General features: G+C 50.0%; 1 pseudogene; it reads right to left on the bottom strand.

The window, feature by feature from the left end:
• Positions 1-10,475: 10,475 nt before the first annotated feature.
• On the bottom strand, positions 10,476-13,654 carry LOC127053874 (toll-like receptor 9; annotated as a pseudogene).
• Positions 13,655-17,968: the final 4,314 nt, after the last annotated feature.

The following is a 17,968-nucleotide window of genomic DNA, read 5'->3' as shown; positions in this document are numbered from 1 at the left end:
CCATCTATCGCCCCACCACAGTTAGGGAATCCCATTGCAGCAAAGCCATCCACTGTGACCTGCACATTTCCCAGAGTCACTACCTTTCATAGAAGCAGCTTAATGATTGCTTTGGCTACTTGCATTACAGCAGCCCCCACAGTAGATTTGCCCTCTCCAAATTGATTCCCGACTGACCGGTAGCTGTCTGACGTTGCAAGCTTCCAGAGGGCTATCGCCACTCTCTTCTCAACTGTGAGGGCTACTCTCATCTTGGTATTCTGGCGTTTCAGGGCAGGGGAAAGCAAGTCACAAAGTTCCATGAAAGTGCCCTTACGCATGCGAAAGTTTCGCAGCCACTGGAAATCGTCCCACACCTGCAACACTATGCAGTCCCACCAGTCTGCGCTTATTTCCCGGGCCCAAAATTGGTGTTCAATGGCTAGAACCTGCCCCATTACCAGCATGATCTCCAACGCGCGGGGGCCTGCAGTTTGAGAGAATTCTGTGTCCATGTCCTCATCACTCTCGTTGCTGCTCTGCCATAGCCGCCTCCTCCTCGCCTGGTTTTGCAGGTCCTGGTTGAGCATAGACTGCACGAGAATGCGCGAGGTGTTTACAACGACCATGATTGCTGTCTTGAGCTGAGCAGTGTCCATGCTTGCCGTTCTATGGCGTCTGCACAGTTCACCCAGGAAAAAAGGTGTGAAACAGTTGTCTGCCACTGCTTTCATGGAGAGAAGGGTGAGGCTGTACCCAGAACAACCAGCGACAATGTTTTTTGCCCCATCAGGCATTGGGATCTCAACCCAGAATTCCAATGGGCGGGGGATACTGCGGGAACTAAGGAATAGCTATGGGATAGATACCCACAGTGCAACACTCCAGAAATTGATGCTAGCCTCTGTACATGGACGCACACCACTGAATTAATGTGCTTAGTGTGGGCGCGTGCACTCGACTTTATATAATGTGTTTCAAAAAACCAGTTTCTGTAAAACAGGAATAATCCCATAGTGCAGACATACCCTTAGTCTCCTCTGCAAACTCCCCTTGCAAACTCCCACTGAAACTCCCCTGTTTATAGCTCTGTTTGCTGGCTCCTGCGCTGCTGTAGCTGTCTAATGAGGTCCTTTCAGCTGAGGATGATCCTCTCACTTGGGATAGGTTAAGCACAGTTCTGTTCTCCTTTACTCATACAATAAAGACAACAATATTGATAACATTTCACTACCCCTGCATTGAGTACTAAAGTGATTTGTAACCCAATACCAGTCAAAGTTGATTATTTTGAGCAACACTGCTCTATCTGCTGGATATCTAAGCAGAGTAGGTGTGTTCATGTAAATATAGTTTGCTCTTGAAGTCGCTCCCCCTCCCAGCTAGCTGCCAGGGGAGAGTTCATTCAGTTCATTTAGACCCTGTTTACACTTGGTAGGATAGAGACCAGGGAAACAGCAAGAGGGTGGGGACCGTACTGTTGGTTATAGGTCTCTAGGCTGGAATCCAGTGTAGCAGGTGAGCCCCAGTTCCCATGCCAGCCACAGAGAGCCCTGAGCTGGGGCAGAATACCAGCCAGAGATGGCATTTGGAGTGTGGTCCTGTTGTACTTTGTAACCCCAGGAGGGGTATACTAAACGGTGCCCTGGACAGAGGGCCAAGTTACCACAAGAGAGACTATTGCAGAGCAAGCAGAGAGTAGAAGGGGCACCTGATGCTGAAGAGCTACTCTCCCAGCCCCAGTCCCATCAACAGCAATTCTAGGCCCCAGGGCCAGTGCCAAGGCCAGAGCCATTCCTGGGGGGTGGGGCCCAAGGCAGAAGTGATGAATCCATCACTTCCGGGATGTCATCACTTCTGGGACTGACTGTGCCGGCCCATGGAGCCCCCCAGACTGTGGGGCCTGGAGCTGTTGCACGCACCTAGGAGCCCTGCGGCCTGCCCAGGCAATTTAAAAGGGCTCAGGGCTCCCAGCTGCTGTTGCTGCTACTACAGCAGTGGCGGCGGCCAGGGCCCTCTGAGCCCTTTTAAATTGCCCGGGCCCTTAGGAAATTGCCCCCTTTTCCCCCCTTCCCTGCAGTAGGTGGGCCTGCCCAGCCTTAGACACAGAGGAGGCATGCTACTGGTGTATGGAAATCCAGTTACAGTCCATAGCCACGACATGATAGAAGCGCTAGTCACAACAGTAACCATGGGTCAAGGATCACAAGCTGATCCAATTTAAATTAAATGGAGAATAATCAAAACCTGGTTGATAACTGAGGTTACCAACTTCAAAAAGACAGACTCTGACAGCTGAAGGGAATGGAAAGTAGAGAAAGAACTGATAGGGACTTGAAGGGGGTTTCATATTCAAACAGTCCCCTTATGTGAGCAAGAGTCAGGCTAGCTGTAACCCTAATAACACAAGATTTGTAGAAGTGAGGATTGTGTGAGGTGAGTGGGAAAGAACTGTGTGAGAAGTTGTTGCAACCTTGTGTTAGATAAGAATGGAATGTAGACCATAGTCTAAATTGTTGAGGAAAATAAGATATCAGAAGGACATATGTATAAGCACTTAGAGGAGAGGCAAGAGATCAGGAACAGTCAGCATGGATTCACCAAGGGCAAGTCATGCCTGGCTAACCTAAATGCCTTCTATGAGGAGATAACTGGGTCTGTGGATGAGGGGAAAGCAGTGGATGTGTTATTCCTTGACTTTAGCAAAACTTTTGATACGGTCTCCCACACTATTCTTGCCAGCAAGTTAAAGAAATATGGATTGGATGAATGGACTATAAGGTGGATAGAAAGCTGGCTAGATTGTCAGGCTCAACGGGTAGTGATCAACGGCTCCATGTCTAGTTGGCAGCTGGTTTCAAGAGGAGTGCCCCAGGGGCTGGTGCTGGGGCTATTTTTGTTCAATATCTTCATTAATGATCTGGAGGATGGCGTAGACTGAACTCTCAGCAAGTTTGCAGATGACACTAAACTGGGAGGAGTGGTAGATACACTGGAGGGTACGGATAGGATACAGAGGGACCTAGACAAATTAGAGGATTGGGCCAAAAGAAACCTGATGAGGTTCAACAAGGACAAGTGCAGAGTCCTGCACTTAAGATGGAAGAATCCCATTCACTCTTACAGACTAGGGACCGAATGGCTAGGAAGCAGTTCTGCAGAGAAGGACCTAGGGGTTACAGTGGATGAGAAGCTGGATATGAGTCAGCAGTGTGCCCTTGTTGCCAAGAAGGCTAATGGCATTTTGGGCTGTATAAGTAGGGGCATTGCCAGCAGATCGAGGGACGTGATCATTCACCTCTATTCGACATTGGTGAGGCCTCAACTGGAGTACTGTGTGCAGTTTTGGGCCCCACACTACAAGAAGGATGTGGAAAAATTGGAAAGAGTCCAGCGGAGGGCAACAAAAATGATTAGGGGGCTGGAGCACATGACTTATGAGGAGAGGCTGAGGGAACTGGGATTGTTTAGTCTGCAGAAGAGAAGAATGAGGGGGGATTTGATAGCTGCTTTCAACTACCTGAAAGGGGGTTCCAAAGAGGCTGGATCTAGACTGTTCTCAGTGGTAGCAGATGACAGAACAAGGATAACGGTCTCAAGCTGCAGTGCGGGAGGTTTAGGTTGGATATTAGGAAAAAAAAATTCTCTAGGAGGGTGGTGGAGCACTGAAATGGGTTACCTAGGAGGTGGGGGAATCTCCTTAGTGGTTTTTAAGGTCAGGCTTGGCAAAGCCCTGGCTGGGATGATTTAGTTGGAAATTGGTCCTGTTTTGAGTAGGGGGTTGAACTAGATGACCTCCTGAGGTCCCTTCCAACCCTGATATTCTATGATTCTATGATAAACAAAATGAATCTGTTGCCCATTATTGTATGTAACAAAAGGTATAAATGTTTGCTGTAATTGTTTCCTGGAGACAGACCTGTTTAGCTCTCTCCCTCCATGCAATTGCTAGAGATAATAAAGTATCTGACTTGCTGCACCCAGTCAGAGAGTGAGAATTCCGTTTTTCTCCGACAGGAACTAGCTAGTGAAAACAGCTGAACCAAAGAATTCAGGGACTTGAATGTGGAGGAGGCTTGGAACCTCTTTAAGTCAAAGGTGCAAAAATGATGTGGAATTTGGGTCCCAAGCAAGGTCAAAAACCTTGTCAGCACCTAACTGCTCAGAATGGGTGTTAGGAGCAAGCAGAGAGCCTATGCAACATGGAAGGAGGAACTGATCCACAAAGAAAATGACATCATGGAGGTCAGAAAATGTAGAGATAAAAAGAGACTTTCAAAAGTCCAGCAGAGATAGACCTTGCCAAGAAAAGTAAAACAATAGTAAAATAAATAGTAAAAATAGTTCTTTAGCCCTCTAAATAAAAAGAGAACAAGAAAAGAAGTGGGACCTTTATGCAGTGAGGGTGGGATAAAGTTTAAGGATAATTTAGGCATGGTTCAAAAACTATTCTAAACTCAATTTTTGGTCAAGATGCCATCGTAGGCCATGGGGGCAAAGGCAGGACAGCTGATGGGAATGAGTGTATAGAAACGGAAATGACGACATCCGAAGTAGAAACAAGCTCAAAGGGGACACTGAAAGAGCCAGCACATGAGCTCTATCAAATAGGGGGTGGCACCATATGACTGGAGAATTGCAGCCATTGTATCTATATTTAAGAAAGGGGGAAAATTACAGGCCCATTAGTGTGACCTCAATAGTATGCACAGCTTTAGATCCAGTTCTGAAGGAAAGAATAATTAAAGACATGGAGATACATGTAAAATGCAATAAAATGCATCTTTGCTAAACCATGAGTTTAGCAAAGATAGATTGTGCCAGACCAACCTCATCTCTTTCTTGGTCAAGAAGTGATTTTCTAGACTAGGGAAATGCAGTAGATTTAATCTGTCTGGACATCAATAGAGCATTTGACACAGTGTTTTAAGGGCAATGATTAGCAAAGCAGGAGAAGATGGGGATTAGAAAGGAATTGTAAGGGGGGGGAACTGACTAAAATGGAAGAGGACAACAGGTTGTGCAGAAAGATGAACTATTGGGCTGGAGGGAGGTTACTAGTGGGGTCCCTCAAGGACTGGTTTTGGGACCAATCTTATTTAATATTTTCATTACTGACCTCATCACAAGAAGTAGGAGTGTGCTGCTGAAACAAAGGTGGGCGGTGTTGAGAAGGTGCCAAATTATTATGAATTGCTGTGACCGTTATGAATGAATGTGACAAGCATGAGTTTGGCATGGCTTGGTATGTCTGAACCTGCTAGAGGATTCTGGGAGCAAGATTATTTTAGCATTGATAAATGGAGTGGAAAACTACTGGAGGTGCTGAAACTGCACTGGAACAGTTAACAACGGCTCAATGGGCATGTGTGTTTTAACTCCGAACTTTGGAATATATCAGCAGAGAACTCGCTCACAAAGTAAAAAACATGTAAGATTATGTGAGCAGTGGGGTTGATGCTGACATGGCTGACATAGGTCAGAATGACCCTTTTTGGATAACCTCACGCTAAGAGCTCAAGTGAATGATTTATGAGAAAGTAAACTATGGCTGAGCCTTAGTCTGTGTTTTCGCTTTGCAATCCCTTCCAAATTATGAAGAAAACAAGTAATAAATGCCTATGAGGCATATTTCTGGAACATGTGACTCCTTTGAGAACACAAAGATATATAGGTGCTAAGCAAAGTAAATGAGTCAGATCAATCCCCCAATTAACATCCAAAGAGGTTCCAGACAGTGAGACAGATGTCGTTGGGGTAACCAAGGCTCCGCGTCGAGGGACCTTAAAACCAGAGGTCTTCAAGGTAACCAAGGCCGTGCTTCAAGGGGCAGACCAAGTGCCTGAGAGGGGAAAGAGAAGTAGTCTCTATCTAGAGCTGGTAAATACATCTGCTTTGTTTGCCAATCAGGATATTGTGTAAGGCCAACATAGAGACTGAGGGTTTATGCTTGGGGTACTGAGGCTTATGGTAAAGAATGTATACCATGTAACCTTAACGGCTTATGTGATTCTCTCTCAAATAAATGACTGTCAAGTATCAGAAGGGTAGCCGTGTTAGTCTGGATCTGTAAAAAGCAACAGAGAGTCCTGTGGCACCTTTAAGATTAGCAGATGTATTGGAGCATAAGCTTTCATGGGTGAATACTCACTTCGTCAGCATTAAGCATACTGGTTTCCGTATGCTCACTGGTACTGGTAAACCCCTGGCCAACTGTGGGCCATTCAAAGATCTGTTTCAACAGGCGGCATAATCAATACAGAGGAAGATCAGAAGATCTGGATGCCCTTGAAGATTGAAGGAACAGAAATGAGATGAAATTCAATGGTACAGAGTGCAAAGTTGTGCACTTAGGGTCTATTAATAAAAGCTTTTGCTACACACTGGGGGCTCATCAGTTGGAAGTGACAGAGGAGGAGAGAGGCCTGCATGTGTGGTTTGATCACACAAGGACTATAAGTCACCAATGTGATACAGCCATAGGTGGTACATGACTCTTTCGCTCAGGGAGGCTTATGAGAGCGCTGGACTGTGGCCTCACCCCTCAAAGCCTCACCCTTCGCCTCTTCCCCCATGGCTCTGCCCCTACCCTTCCTCTTTCCTCATGGCCCCACCCCCACTCTGCTTCTTCCCCCATGACTCCGCCACTCTGCCTCTTCCTGCCCCTGTCCACCTGCCACTCACTCCTCTCCACCCCCTCCTCTCCCCATTGCTTACCAGTAAGTTAGGAAAGAAGAGGGAGGGCTATGCTAACAGTATCATTTTTAAAGTGATGGGGCCATGGCCCTCTGGCTCCCCTGTTCCAGCGCCCCTTAGCTGAGGTGCTGCAGCATCAGAATGCATAGCCTTTCACTGGCTGGGCCAGCTGTGGGACTCCTCCTGCTGTGCATGCTGATACTGGAGCAACTCAGCTAAGGGGAACTGGGGGGCCATGGCCTCATCACTTTTAAAAGTGATACTGTTAGCGTAGCCCTCCCACTTCTTTTCTGCCTTATGGGTGAGCAGTGGGTGGAGAGAAGCAAGCGGCAGACAGGGGGGCCTTGGGGGAAAAGGTAGAGCAGGGGCGGGAAGAGGCTGGGTGGGGGTGGGACCTCAGGGTGGAGAGTGGGTGGGGCCACAGTCTGGGTGCCAGTGGCCTCCCCCACTTCTAGGGAGCTTCCTGTAGCAGCACTCTAAAGGGAGGTCACCCACGCTGAACAGGGCATGTCTTGCCACCTGCATGACCAGTCTTTCTGGGGGAGGCTGAGCCTCCCCCAGCCTCTTATACACACCACTCATGGATGCAGCTGTGAAAAAGGTCTAGTGGAGATAGAGAAGTATTAATGCCACTGTACAACGCACTGGTGAGACTGCATCTGGAATACAGTGTGCAATTCTGATCACCCATGTTCAAGAAAGGAGAATTTCAAGTGGAAAAGATGCAGAGAAGAGCTGCGAAGAGGATCAGGGGAATGGTAGTGTGATGTTATCTGATTAAAATATGACCATGTGGATCATTGTTGCTACCACTGTTATATAATTACAACAAATCTTATACAAAGCATGCCAAGTGAGTTGTCTATGGAATGGGGCAGATAATCCCCCAAAATGGTGGATTTTTTCAATATTTAGATTTACCAAGCCATCTTAAAACAACTTCTTTATTACCTCACAGGTTGTCCAGAAACCAACAGCACAGTTCCCTTAAAATGATCCAGCCTTAGGCCTCCATCCAGTCAAATATGATGAAGATTTCTGAAAATCTTATTTCATAGTATAAAAGAAAAAGGATTGGACACATTACCTCCTAGGTTAATGAATATTCCAGATCTTACCCAAATACATGCATACAGCCAATTCTTATTAACTAAACTAAAATTTATTAAAAAAAAACAAAAGAGAGAGTATGGTTAAAAGATCATTATACATACAGACATGAGTTCAATTCTTGAGGTTCAGATTCATAGCAGAGATAGTGAGCTTTGTAATTGCAAAGAGTTCTTTTTGAATTTAGTTCATAGGTTATAGTCCACTGTCCAATATCATATCCAGGATGTACCAGCTTAACTGGGATCTCATCTTATGACTCAAACTTCCCCTGATGTAGCTTAAGCAGATCTGAGATAAAAAGGATCAGGACCCAAGGATCTTTTATACAATTTTGGTTCTTCTTTGACAAGCTGGAGTCCCTCGAGGAACAATAGGCTCTTATCTCCTAAGCATCGTCATTAATTATTCACACAGATTAACATAAAGCATCCATCCCTCAGGCAGTCTAACACTGTTACTTAGCTATACAAATTAACATAAGACAGTCTCCTGTTCCTCCACCATTGACCGATGATTTGCTATACATTTCAAAGAGAGATGAATACAGAGATACTCAGTATTTACACTTGCCTTAAATTCTAGGATGTTCTTTGATCTCTGAATTATCAGAATACAGCATAGACTGGGACTGTTGATTACATCGTTGACCACGAAATACACAAAAACACAAATGTTATCTCCTCACATGTTTTTAAGGGTTGAATCTGAGTAATTTATTTGGCAGGATATTTAACTCTTTCTGGCCATGCGTCACATATGCATGTATAATTTTTGTATTTGAAGTTATGAATTTGGCTCTATACCTATATTTCAAATATGTTTGCTCCTGTGGTAATGCCCTCAAGGTATTTAGCCTGCACATCTTGAAGGGGGTATTCAAGTTAAATGGCTCATTAAGGAACACTTAACTCACAGTGGACCGTGGGAGACGCCTATCCTCACTTAATCGACTTTCCTCTGAACGTTCCATCTGGGGTATAAGTAATGGCTTCTGCTGTGACTAAGCAAAATCATGCATGGATATGCAACATGCCCATGTGACCCCAAACACTATTTTGCTACCAGTAATTTCCACAAGGAGAACAATGGGTTTCCCTTGAGAGAAGCTAAAAAGGGATGGAAACATCTCCATTTTGCCTCTTTCCTGCTCAAACCTCTGGACTATGGATTTATACTAATGAGAGCATTCTAACCAAGGGACTGAGGACCTTCCAATGATTTGGAAGCAACCAGACACTTAACAAGCCAGCAGTTTATTTCATCACTCCTACGAGCCTGAACCAAGAACTTTGCAATTATAGTACGTATTTGATTCTTTTAACCAATGTTAACTCTCATCTTTCTTTTTCTTTCTTTCTTTCTTTCTTTCTTTCTTTCTTTCTTTCTATGAATAAACCTTTAGATTTTAAATTCTAAAGGGATGTTAACAGTGTGATTATTGGATAAGATCTGAGTTGTATATTGACCTGGGTGTGTGGCTGGTCTTTAGGGATCTGAAGAACCTTTTGTTTGATGAAATTGGTTTTAAAGAACCACTCATCTTTAAGTCTAGTGTCTTGGTGTTAAATCCAGGACCGGAATACCTAAGAAGGTTGCTTTTCTGACTTCTTGTTAGCCACGGAGGCACGGTGACAGGTGGGCCTGGCTGATGAGAGGAGACTGGAAGAGATTAGTTGGTTAAGCCTAACAAATGCAGGTTCAGATGAGCTCTGACAGCTTTCTGTAAATACACCGGAGTAAACTCCAGGTAGGGGGAAGAGCTCTTGAAGCTAAAGGACAGTGTGGACACAAGAATAACTGGATATAAACTGGCCATGAGTAAATTCAGGCTGGAGATTAGAAGCAAGTTTCTAACCACCAGAGGGGCGAGGTTCAGTCCTAGCTCCCCAGGACTGGGAGCGGTGGGGGCAAACATCGACTAGCTTTACAATAGACCTTGATACATTTATGATAGGGATGCTATGACAGGGATGCCTGTGACAGTGAGGATGAATTTGAGGACCCAGGAGGTCCCTCTAGCCCTGTGGCCTATGTTTCTAACAGCCCAGGAACCAGAGGACAAACCAAAGAACCCAGCTGCATCGGCTGCTTTGGAATCTTGTGGGTTTACATCAGTTTCATGATTTCAGGGGGCCTGACTCGTGGGGTTGGAGGGTGTGGGGATGGCTGGGCTCTTTTCTTTAAACAGGGCTCAGGGAAACTTCCCTTTGCTCCCTAAGCTTCCCTTGCCCTTCCCCTCCTGAGCTCAGCCTGCCATCCCTGTCTCTGCTTCTGTCTCCACCACAGGCACAGCATTCAGCTGCATGGAAGAAACTCCTTAGCTCTCACACCTCCCTGCTGCTTTCTGCCATGGGGAGGGCCTGAAGCAGAAAACTTGAGCTATGGGGATCCCTAGGGGATTTCTCACTTAGCCTAGCCCCCTTGTGCGCAGTATGGGGGCAAGGCACAAAGCCAAGCTAGGCAGGGGTGTGAATCTGAGCATTGGCAGAATGGGAAAAGTCTTTGCAATACAAACCAGAGAGGAGCTTCTTTGCACGCCACTGGTGCTAGTTCAGGCCAATGTCTATGCAGGCTCTGAGTACAGCTGGGGTGGGGAGTTCTAGCAGCCACACAGACAGGATCAGTGAACAGCTGCCCCTCAACAGTGGGTAAAAGGCAAAACAATGAGCCACCCAGATGAGAAGCAATCATTGCAATGCACAAGCAATGGCTGCTTCTTGAGGCCTTCGCAATGTTGGCCTGGACACTGCTTTCTCCACTGGCAGGAGCTCCCCTGCCCCAGAACTGTCAATGCTTCTCCTTAGGTGTGAGTCTTAAAAGTGGTGAACCTCATGAGCAAGCATGGCTCGCATACAGTGCCAGGAGTAGGGCTGGGCAAAGGGGTTGCCTGGCCAGTCCAGGACTGTCCTCCTACATAGTCTTTTCCGGGCCAGCAGGAATCTGGACATCTTCATATCTGGGTCCAGCAGCACCAGGATAACCACATCCACCTTCTCATCCAGCTGCCGCTGCTGAGTGATGAAGAAGGTGTGCCTCAGAAAGCCGCTGCCAAACCCCTCCCTCGTCAGGATAAAGATGGTCTTCCTGCCCTTGAAGATGGAGTCACAGAGGTTCTCAGTCTTGGACTTTTCAACTGTCCAGTCTCTTTCTTCCAAGCACAGTTTGAACCTCCTCCTTCCTTTCTCCTCCAGCTGGGGCACCATCTCGTTGTAGACCCAGTCAGCCACCATGCGGTGTTCGGAGTCTATGCTATGAATGCATCATCTTCCTCCAGGGAGGGCGCGGACATCTGAGCGTAGCCTCTTCTGACTGCGGCCAGGCAGATGTGGCTGAGATACCAGAAGTCCCATCCATACAGCTTATGTAGGACAGGAAGCATGGTTACGAACGTCACAATCAGGGAAGTGCACTGGAAGCTTAGGTGGCCGTATATATCCTGGCATGACCTAGGGTCCATAGAGAGCAGAGGCTGCCCTCGCTTTGATTCGGGCAGATCGCATTACATGCTAGTGGAGAAATGGTCTATCGTGATACAAGTGCTTTTCAGGAACATGAGGAACCAGTGGGCTTCACAGGTGCACCTCAAGGGATTGCTGCTCACATCCAGGTGTTGCAAGCTCTTGAGAAGTGTGTTTGGAAAGCTGCTTTCATCTATCATCTTTATCTTGTTATGGTCCATTGGAAAAGAACTCTTTATGAAGAGATCTGATCTTCTTGTAGCTGAGGTTGAGGGTCGTGAGGTTTGTGAGCTTCATGAGGTTCATCCTAGAGAAATCTCCATCTGTGACTAGCATCTCCAGTGCATTATTACTCAAGTCCAGGAATTCCAAGCTTTTCAGTCTTTCCGTTTTGTCCCATGGGAAGTCATAGAGGTTGTTATAGGCGATGGACAAGTTTCTCAGGCTTTCAGGCAAGGTGTCAATTACCTCGGCTAGAATGAAGTCCAATTTGTTAAATGAAATGTCCAGGAGTGTTAGCTTGGGCAACTTGGCAAAGAACTCAAGGTAGGTATTCCTCCCACTCATCCACATGATGTCCAGCCAGTTCCTGCTGAAGATCAGGGTCTCAAGTGAATGGATCTCCAGGTGTTTGGAGATCCTAGTACCTATCTGGTTGTTGTCCAGGTTCAGAAATTTCAAGCTGCTGAGGTTCGTCAAGAACTCAAACTTGTGCCCCAGGCCTTTGATTGTGAAGTGGAACTGGTTATTGATGAGGCTCAGCACGACCAAGTGGCAGACCTCTTGCAAGGCACTGCCGTAGTACAGGTCAAACCTATTGTGAAACAGATTCAGCAACTTCAGGGACTGCAGCGATGGGAACTGGCTGCCATTTAGGGGCTGGCTAATGTAATTAGAGCTCAGGTTGAGGCAGTCGATATCTTCTAGCTGTTTGAACTGGGCTGGCTTAATGCTGTGGATGCTATTGAACGATAAATCCAGGGTCTTGTTGCAGTGAATGCTAGCTGGGAAGTTGAGATGGGAGCTTTGTCTATTCCTCACCATTTCTTCAGCTCTTCCTTTGGGCTCTGCCCAATGCCAGGGATTCTCTGCCAAAGTGCCTTCCTGGGAGAGGCCCCAAGGACCCGGTTCAGCTCCTTTCCCATTCCTCTCGCAAGGGTGGGAGAAGGCAATGCTGTTCTGAGACAGACTGATGAGCTTTAGGCTTCTGCACTTGGAAGAGAGACAGGTTCACATCTCTGATGAAGTTTGTTTGAAAGTGGAGGGTCTCCAAGTTGCTTAGGATGAAGACCGGTTTGATTCCATCCACAGCCAAGTTCCTGAAGAAGTAGCCATTGATGATGAGATTTTTCAAAGCTTTCATTTGGCCAAAGGACTCAGATAGAGTCAGGTTCTCAAAGGTCACCAGTGAACGGTAATTGTAGCTCAGGTTTAGGATATTCACTGACTGCAGCATAGAAAAGAAGTTGCCATTTCTAACGGTGCAGGTCAGAAAGTTATCTGACAGATCCAGGGTCTCCAAGCGGCTGAGGTTGTTGAAGAAGCTGGTGTTGAGGTCATACAGGGAGTTGCCTCGCAGGTTCAAGCTCCTGAGCTTCACCAGGTTCTGGAAAGCATCCGTGTCGAAGGTCAGGGGCTTGTTGTCTGGGCAGGGGAAGCAGGGCTGAGCAGCATGATCACATCGCTGGCAGTTCCACTCCAGGTTGAGCAGTCTTAGGTTGGTGAGGTTCTCCAGGTGGGGCTCACGTGGGATATCTTGTTCTCTGAGAGGTCAAGGTGGCGTAGTGTGGGTGGGAGCCCCTGGGGAACCTCAGTCATGTTGTCAAACTTCAGTGAAAGCCGTTTCAGGGAGGTTATGGTTTTAAAAGTATCCTGTGTGAGGGTGATGGAGGTGTTGCGTGGGTTCCAGTAGTAGCAGTTGTTGCCTAGGAGTAGCTCCCTCATGTTGCTGAGCCCTGTGAGGCTCTGAGGGCTCAGCACAAGGATATTGTTGTAACTCAAGTTCAAGAAGCAGAGTGAAGAAGGGAGTGGGAGCAGCATTTACAGGTTGTTTCCTGCCAGGCTCAGGTTGATTAGGTTATGCAGAGCAACCAGTGCCCCTGGCTGGATCACCAGCTGACAATCCTCATGTGCTTTCCGCAGCTGCCTGGCTTGCAGTTCCAGCTGACTGAGAGGTTCTCCAGGTGAGGGACACCAGAGATGGAGTCATTGGCCAGCAGTGACAGGAAGTTTTCATCAAGGTTCAGGAAGGTCACATTGATGGAACATATATCTGGCATGAGTCTGAGGCCATGCAGGCTGCAGTCCACACTCCTGCCATCTGTGCTGTTTGCACAGGGAGGATAATTAGGGAAGTAGGCGCCAGTCCCCAGGAGCCCCTCCACCAGAAGAAGCACCTGCCACAGCATCCTGCTCACCTAGGAAACTGGAAAGCAGAAGAGAAGAGTTTAGAGCCAGGTGTGCAAAGGATGCAGAGAGGCTACTCACTGGCTGGGGATTGGAGGCGTATACTCCAGGCTCTCCCCATTCACCAGCCCACCTTTCTCCTCCATCTCTGGATGGCAAGTCATTTTCCCCTCTCCTGAGACTGGCCATGGTGGGCGCTGGATGTCCAAAGCCATAAGGCCATGATCACCTGCATGCTGGGAACGCAGGGCACTGCCCTGGCCCCGTGCACTAGGAATGCAGGGTGCTGGTGAGGTTCCGTGTGCTAGGAATCAAGGGGGCTACCTGGGCCCCACATGCTAGGAATGCAGGGCATTGCTGGGACCCTTTGCACTAGGAACACAGGGCACTGCTGGGGCCTCATGCTCTAGAAACGCAGGGCGCTGCTGGGGCCTTGCACGCTATGAACGTAGGGCGCTGACAGGGCCCCAGGTGCTACGAACGCAGGGTGATGCAGGGGCCCCGCATGCTAGGAATGCAGGGCACTGCAGGGGTCCCAAGCGCTACAAATGCAGGGCGCTGCTGGGGCCCTTTGCGATAGGAACTCAGGGTGCAGCCAGGGCCCTTCGCCCTAGGAATGAAGGGTGCTGCTGGATCCCTGTGCATCATGAACACAGGGTGTGCTGGGGCCTCACATGCTACGAATGCAGGGCACTGCCAGGGCCCCATCTGCTAGGAATGCAGGGCACTGCTGGGGCCCTTCGTGCTAGGAATGCAAGGCACTGTCAGGGCCTCATGTGCTAGAAACGCAGGACACTGCCAGGGCCTTTCGTGCTAGGAACACAGGGCACTGCTGGGGTCTCACGTGCTAGGAACACAGGGCATTGCTGGGGAATCGTGCACTACTACTAACAAAGGGTGCTGCTGGGGCCCCTTGCACTGGGCATGCAGGGCACTGCTAGGGCCTCACACGCTAGGAACGCAGGGCGCTGCCGAGGCCTTTCACGCTGCAAACACAGGGTGCTGCTGGGCCCTTCACACTAGGAATGCTGGGCACTGCCGGAGCCCTTTGCGCGGGAATGCAGGGTGCTGCCTGGGCCCTTCACAATAGGAATGCAGGGCATTGCCAGGGCCTTTCACGCTAGGAATGCAGGGCACTGCTGGGGCCTCACACACTATGAATGCAAGGTGCTGCCAATGCCTCATGTACTAGGAAAGCAGGGCACTGCAGGGGCCTGGCATGCTACAAATGCAGGATGCTGCTGAAGCCCTTCATGCTAGGAACACAGGACACAGCTGGGGCCACGGGTGCTATAAATGCAGGGCACTGCCAGGGCCTCACGCACTATGAATGCAGAGCGATGCTGGTGCTCTTCATGCTAGGAATACAGAGCGATGCCGGGGTCTTATGCTCTAGGAATGCAAGGCACTGCTGGGGCCCTGCACACTAGGAATACAGGGAGCTGCTGGAGCCCTTTGTGCTAGGAATGCAGGGCGCTGCTGGAGCCCTTCATGCCTGGAACACAGGGCATTGCCCCAACTTGCCCAGGCCCTTTGCATTAGGAATGCAGGGCACTGCCAGGACCCTGAGTGCTAGGAACACAGAGCTCTGCCAGGGCCCTTTGTGCCTGGAATGCTGGGCGTTGCCCAGGCTTTTCGCACTAGGAATGCAGGGCATTGCTGGGGTCCTGCGTGCTAGGAATGCAGGGCGCTGCTTAGGCCCCATGCACTAGGAACGCACAGCACTGCTGGGGCTCCGCGCACTAGGAACGCAGGGCGCTGGCAGGGCCCCTTGCGCTAGGAATGCAATGTGCTGCTGGTGCCCTATGTGCTAGGAATGCAGGGAGCTGTAGTTGGGCTGGGTCAGGAATGTGGCAGTGAATGGTGCAATGGGGTACTGGGGCTGAAGAGTGCACGAACAGGCCTGGCTCAGAAATACTCCCACAGCCTGCGCAGCCCCTCCAGACCCAAGAGCAGGACACTGGTGGCCCAGCAAGGCTGCTCCACAGTCCCAACTAGATAAGGTGGCCAACTTTCTAACTGCAGAAAACTGAGCACCCTTGCCCCACCCCCTGCCTGCCCCTTCTCCAAGGCCCAACCACTGCTCACTCCATCCCCCCTGCCTCCATAGCACATTATCCCGCACCTCCACTCACGTTCACTGGGCTGGGGCATGGGGTTGGGGTGTGCGAGGGGTGGAGACTCGGGCTGAGGGGTGTTGGCTCAGGGGTGGGGCCAAGGGTGAGGGGTTTGGGGTGCAGGAGGAGGATCAGGGCTAGGGCATAGGGTTGGGGTGCGGGAGAGGTTTTGGGGCACGGGCTCTGGAATGGAGTTTGGGTGCAGGAGAGGGCTCAAGACCTGGGCAGAGGGTTGGGGTGCGGGAGGGGGTGAGGGCTCTGCAGCTCCCTTTATCCGCAGTTCCTGGCCAATAGGAGATGCAAAGCCAGTGTTCATGATGGGGCAGCATGCAGATCCCCCACGACCACTCCTGTACCTAGGAGCCGAACATGCTGGCTGCTTCCCAGAGCTGCGCAGGGCCAAGTAGGGAGCCTGCCAGCCCTGTGCGAATTAGACCTTTAATGGCCCAGTCAGCAGTGCTAACCAGAGCCACCAGGGTCCCTTTTCAACTGGGGCATTCCTTTAAATAACCTGATGCCTGGCAAGGCTGGATTGGATCCACATCCATTCTGGCATGAGTTTCCCCGCTCCCCAACATCAGCCTGATGCCTGCAACCTGCCCCACCCTTCACGGTCCGGCCTGGGACCCAGGGAGAGAAACCTTCCCCCGGGTGCTCTGCCCATCCCCAGTGTTCCTAACATCCAGGTGGGGCTGTGGTGGAGTAGGGGAAGGGATGGCCGCATCCTCTAACAATGCCAAGCTCCCTGCCCTGGCACTCCACAGACTTCCCTTGAGATGGGGCACAGCTGGGTTAGAGTCCCAGCTTGGGCAGTGGGTATCATAGGATGGGAGAGACTGTGCCTCCCCAAACAGCCAGGCATGGCCCCACCCATGCTCCATCCCAGCGCACTCCCTCCTGCTTCCTGCTTGTCACGGCTCCAGTCTCATTGTGGGGTGGCCCTCGCTCGGGTGGTGCCACCTGCCCTCTCATCACTCTGGGGCTAGGGAGAGGGATTGAGGGCACTCCAAGGCTGTGGACACTAGCCTAGGATGGGGGCCAGCAGCTGCAGGGGAGGGCCACTGGGCTCCGGTGGGGGTGTGTGGAAGGGTCAGGGCCTTGGGCGGAAGGGACAGGGCTAGGGGCAAGCCTTCCCCAGCCAGCCTTTCATGCACTGCCCATGGGGCCCGGCCTTGCTCCAGGGCCCATAAAGCCCAGGTGCCTGGCTTTACCCTGTCCCAAGGTAGCCAAACCCAGCAGCACCCATGTGTGATGAAGTGGGGATTCTGCCTTGTTATGTTGTATGTGAGCCTATATGAGTTTTACAATTTTGCGTGTGTGTGCTTCAGTTTCCCTGTGTGCTGCACCAATGCCTAGGTGGTGAGTATAAGGGTGTGTGACTTTTGCTGAGACGTCTGGGGCAGGTGAGGTTGCTCCAACTGCCTACACGTATGCTATGGTGAATGCACTTCATAACCTGAGATCCAGGAGGGGGATGCAACCAGGTGACTCTTTGCCCAGGAAGCAAGATGAAGAAAAGGAGGAGGAGCAATGGGGTGTCGGAGGTCAGGTCCCTGGAAGTTGGGCAGTCAGCTGTGGGGAACTCAGAGAGAGGGAAGTCCAGACGTGTGGCCTGGGATTCCCTCAAGATGGATTTGGCTGAAAGTCACTGATTTCTGTGCTTGCAAGCTCTGTTATACGCTGTGTCCCTGTCGACTAATAAACCTTCTGTTTTACTAGCTGGCTGAGAGTCATGTCTAACTTCAGAGTTGGCATGCAGGGCCCTCTAGCTTCCCCAGGAGCCCCGCCCGGGCAGACTCGCTGCAGGAAGGACACAGTGTGGAAGGGGATACTGAAAGCTCTGAGGTCAGATCCAGGAAGATGGAAGCTTCTTGCCCTGAAGACAGTATGCTCAGAGAGAGGAGGCTTCCCCAGAGTCCTGGCTGGCTTTGTATGGAGTAGTTCCAGAGCCTTTACCCAGTGACTCCATGACACCAGGCCAGGGCCAATTGTGTGCGCAGGCCAGCCCCAGCCAGCAGGGAGGACCAAGAGCCGGAGAGCTGCCCCTGGAGAGGGCTGGGCCAGCTCAGAGCAGACCTCATGCAGCTATGACCTGGCCAGGCAGCTCTCTGCAGGGCCCCAGTGCAGGGCAATGCTGACCAGCAGGTGCGTAAAGGCTTGGTGTCGGTTCCTCGGAGTTACCAGGCTACTGCTTCCATG

Source organism: Gopherus flavomarginatus, chromosome 6, assembly GCF_025201925.1.
Source record: "Gopherus flavomarginatus isolate rGopFla2 chromosome 6, rGopFla2.mat.asm, whole genome shotgun sequence".
NCBI classification, from domain to species: domain Eukaryota; kingdom Metazoa; phylum Chordata; order Testudines; family Testudinidae; genus Gopherus; species Gopherus flavomarginatus.
This window is presented reverse-complemented; position numbering and strand designations above follow the sequence as displayed.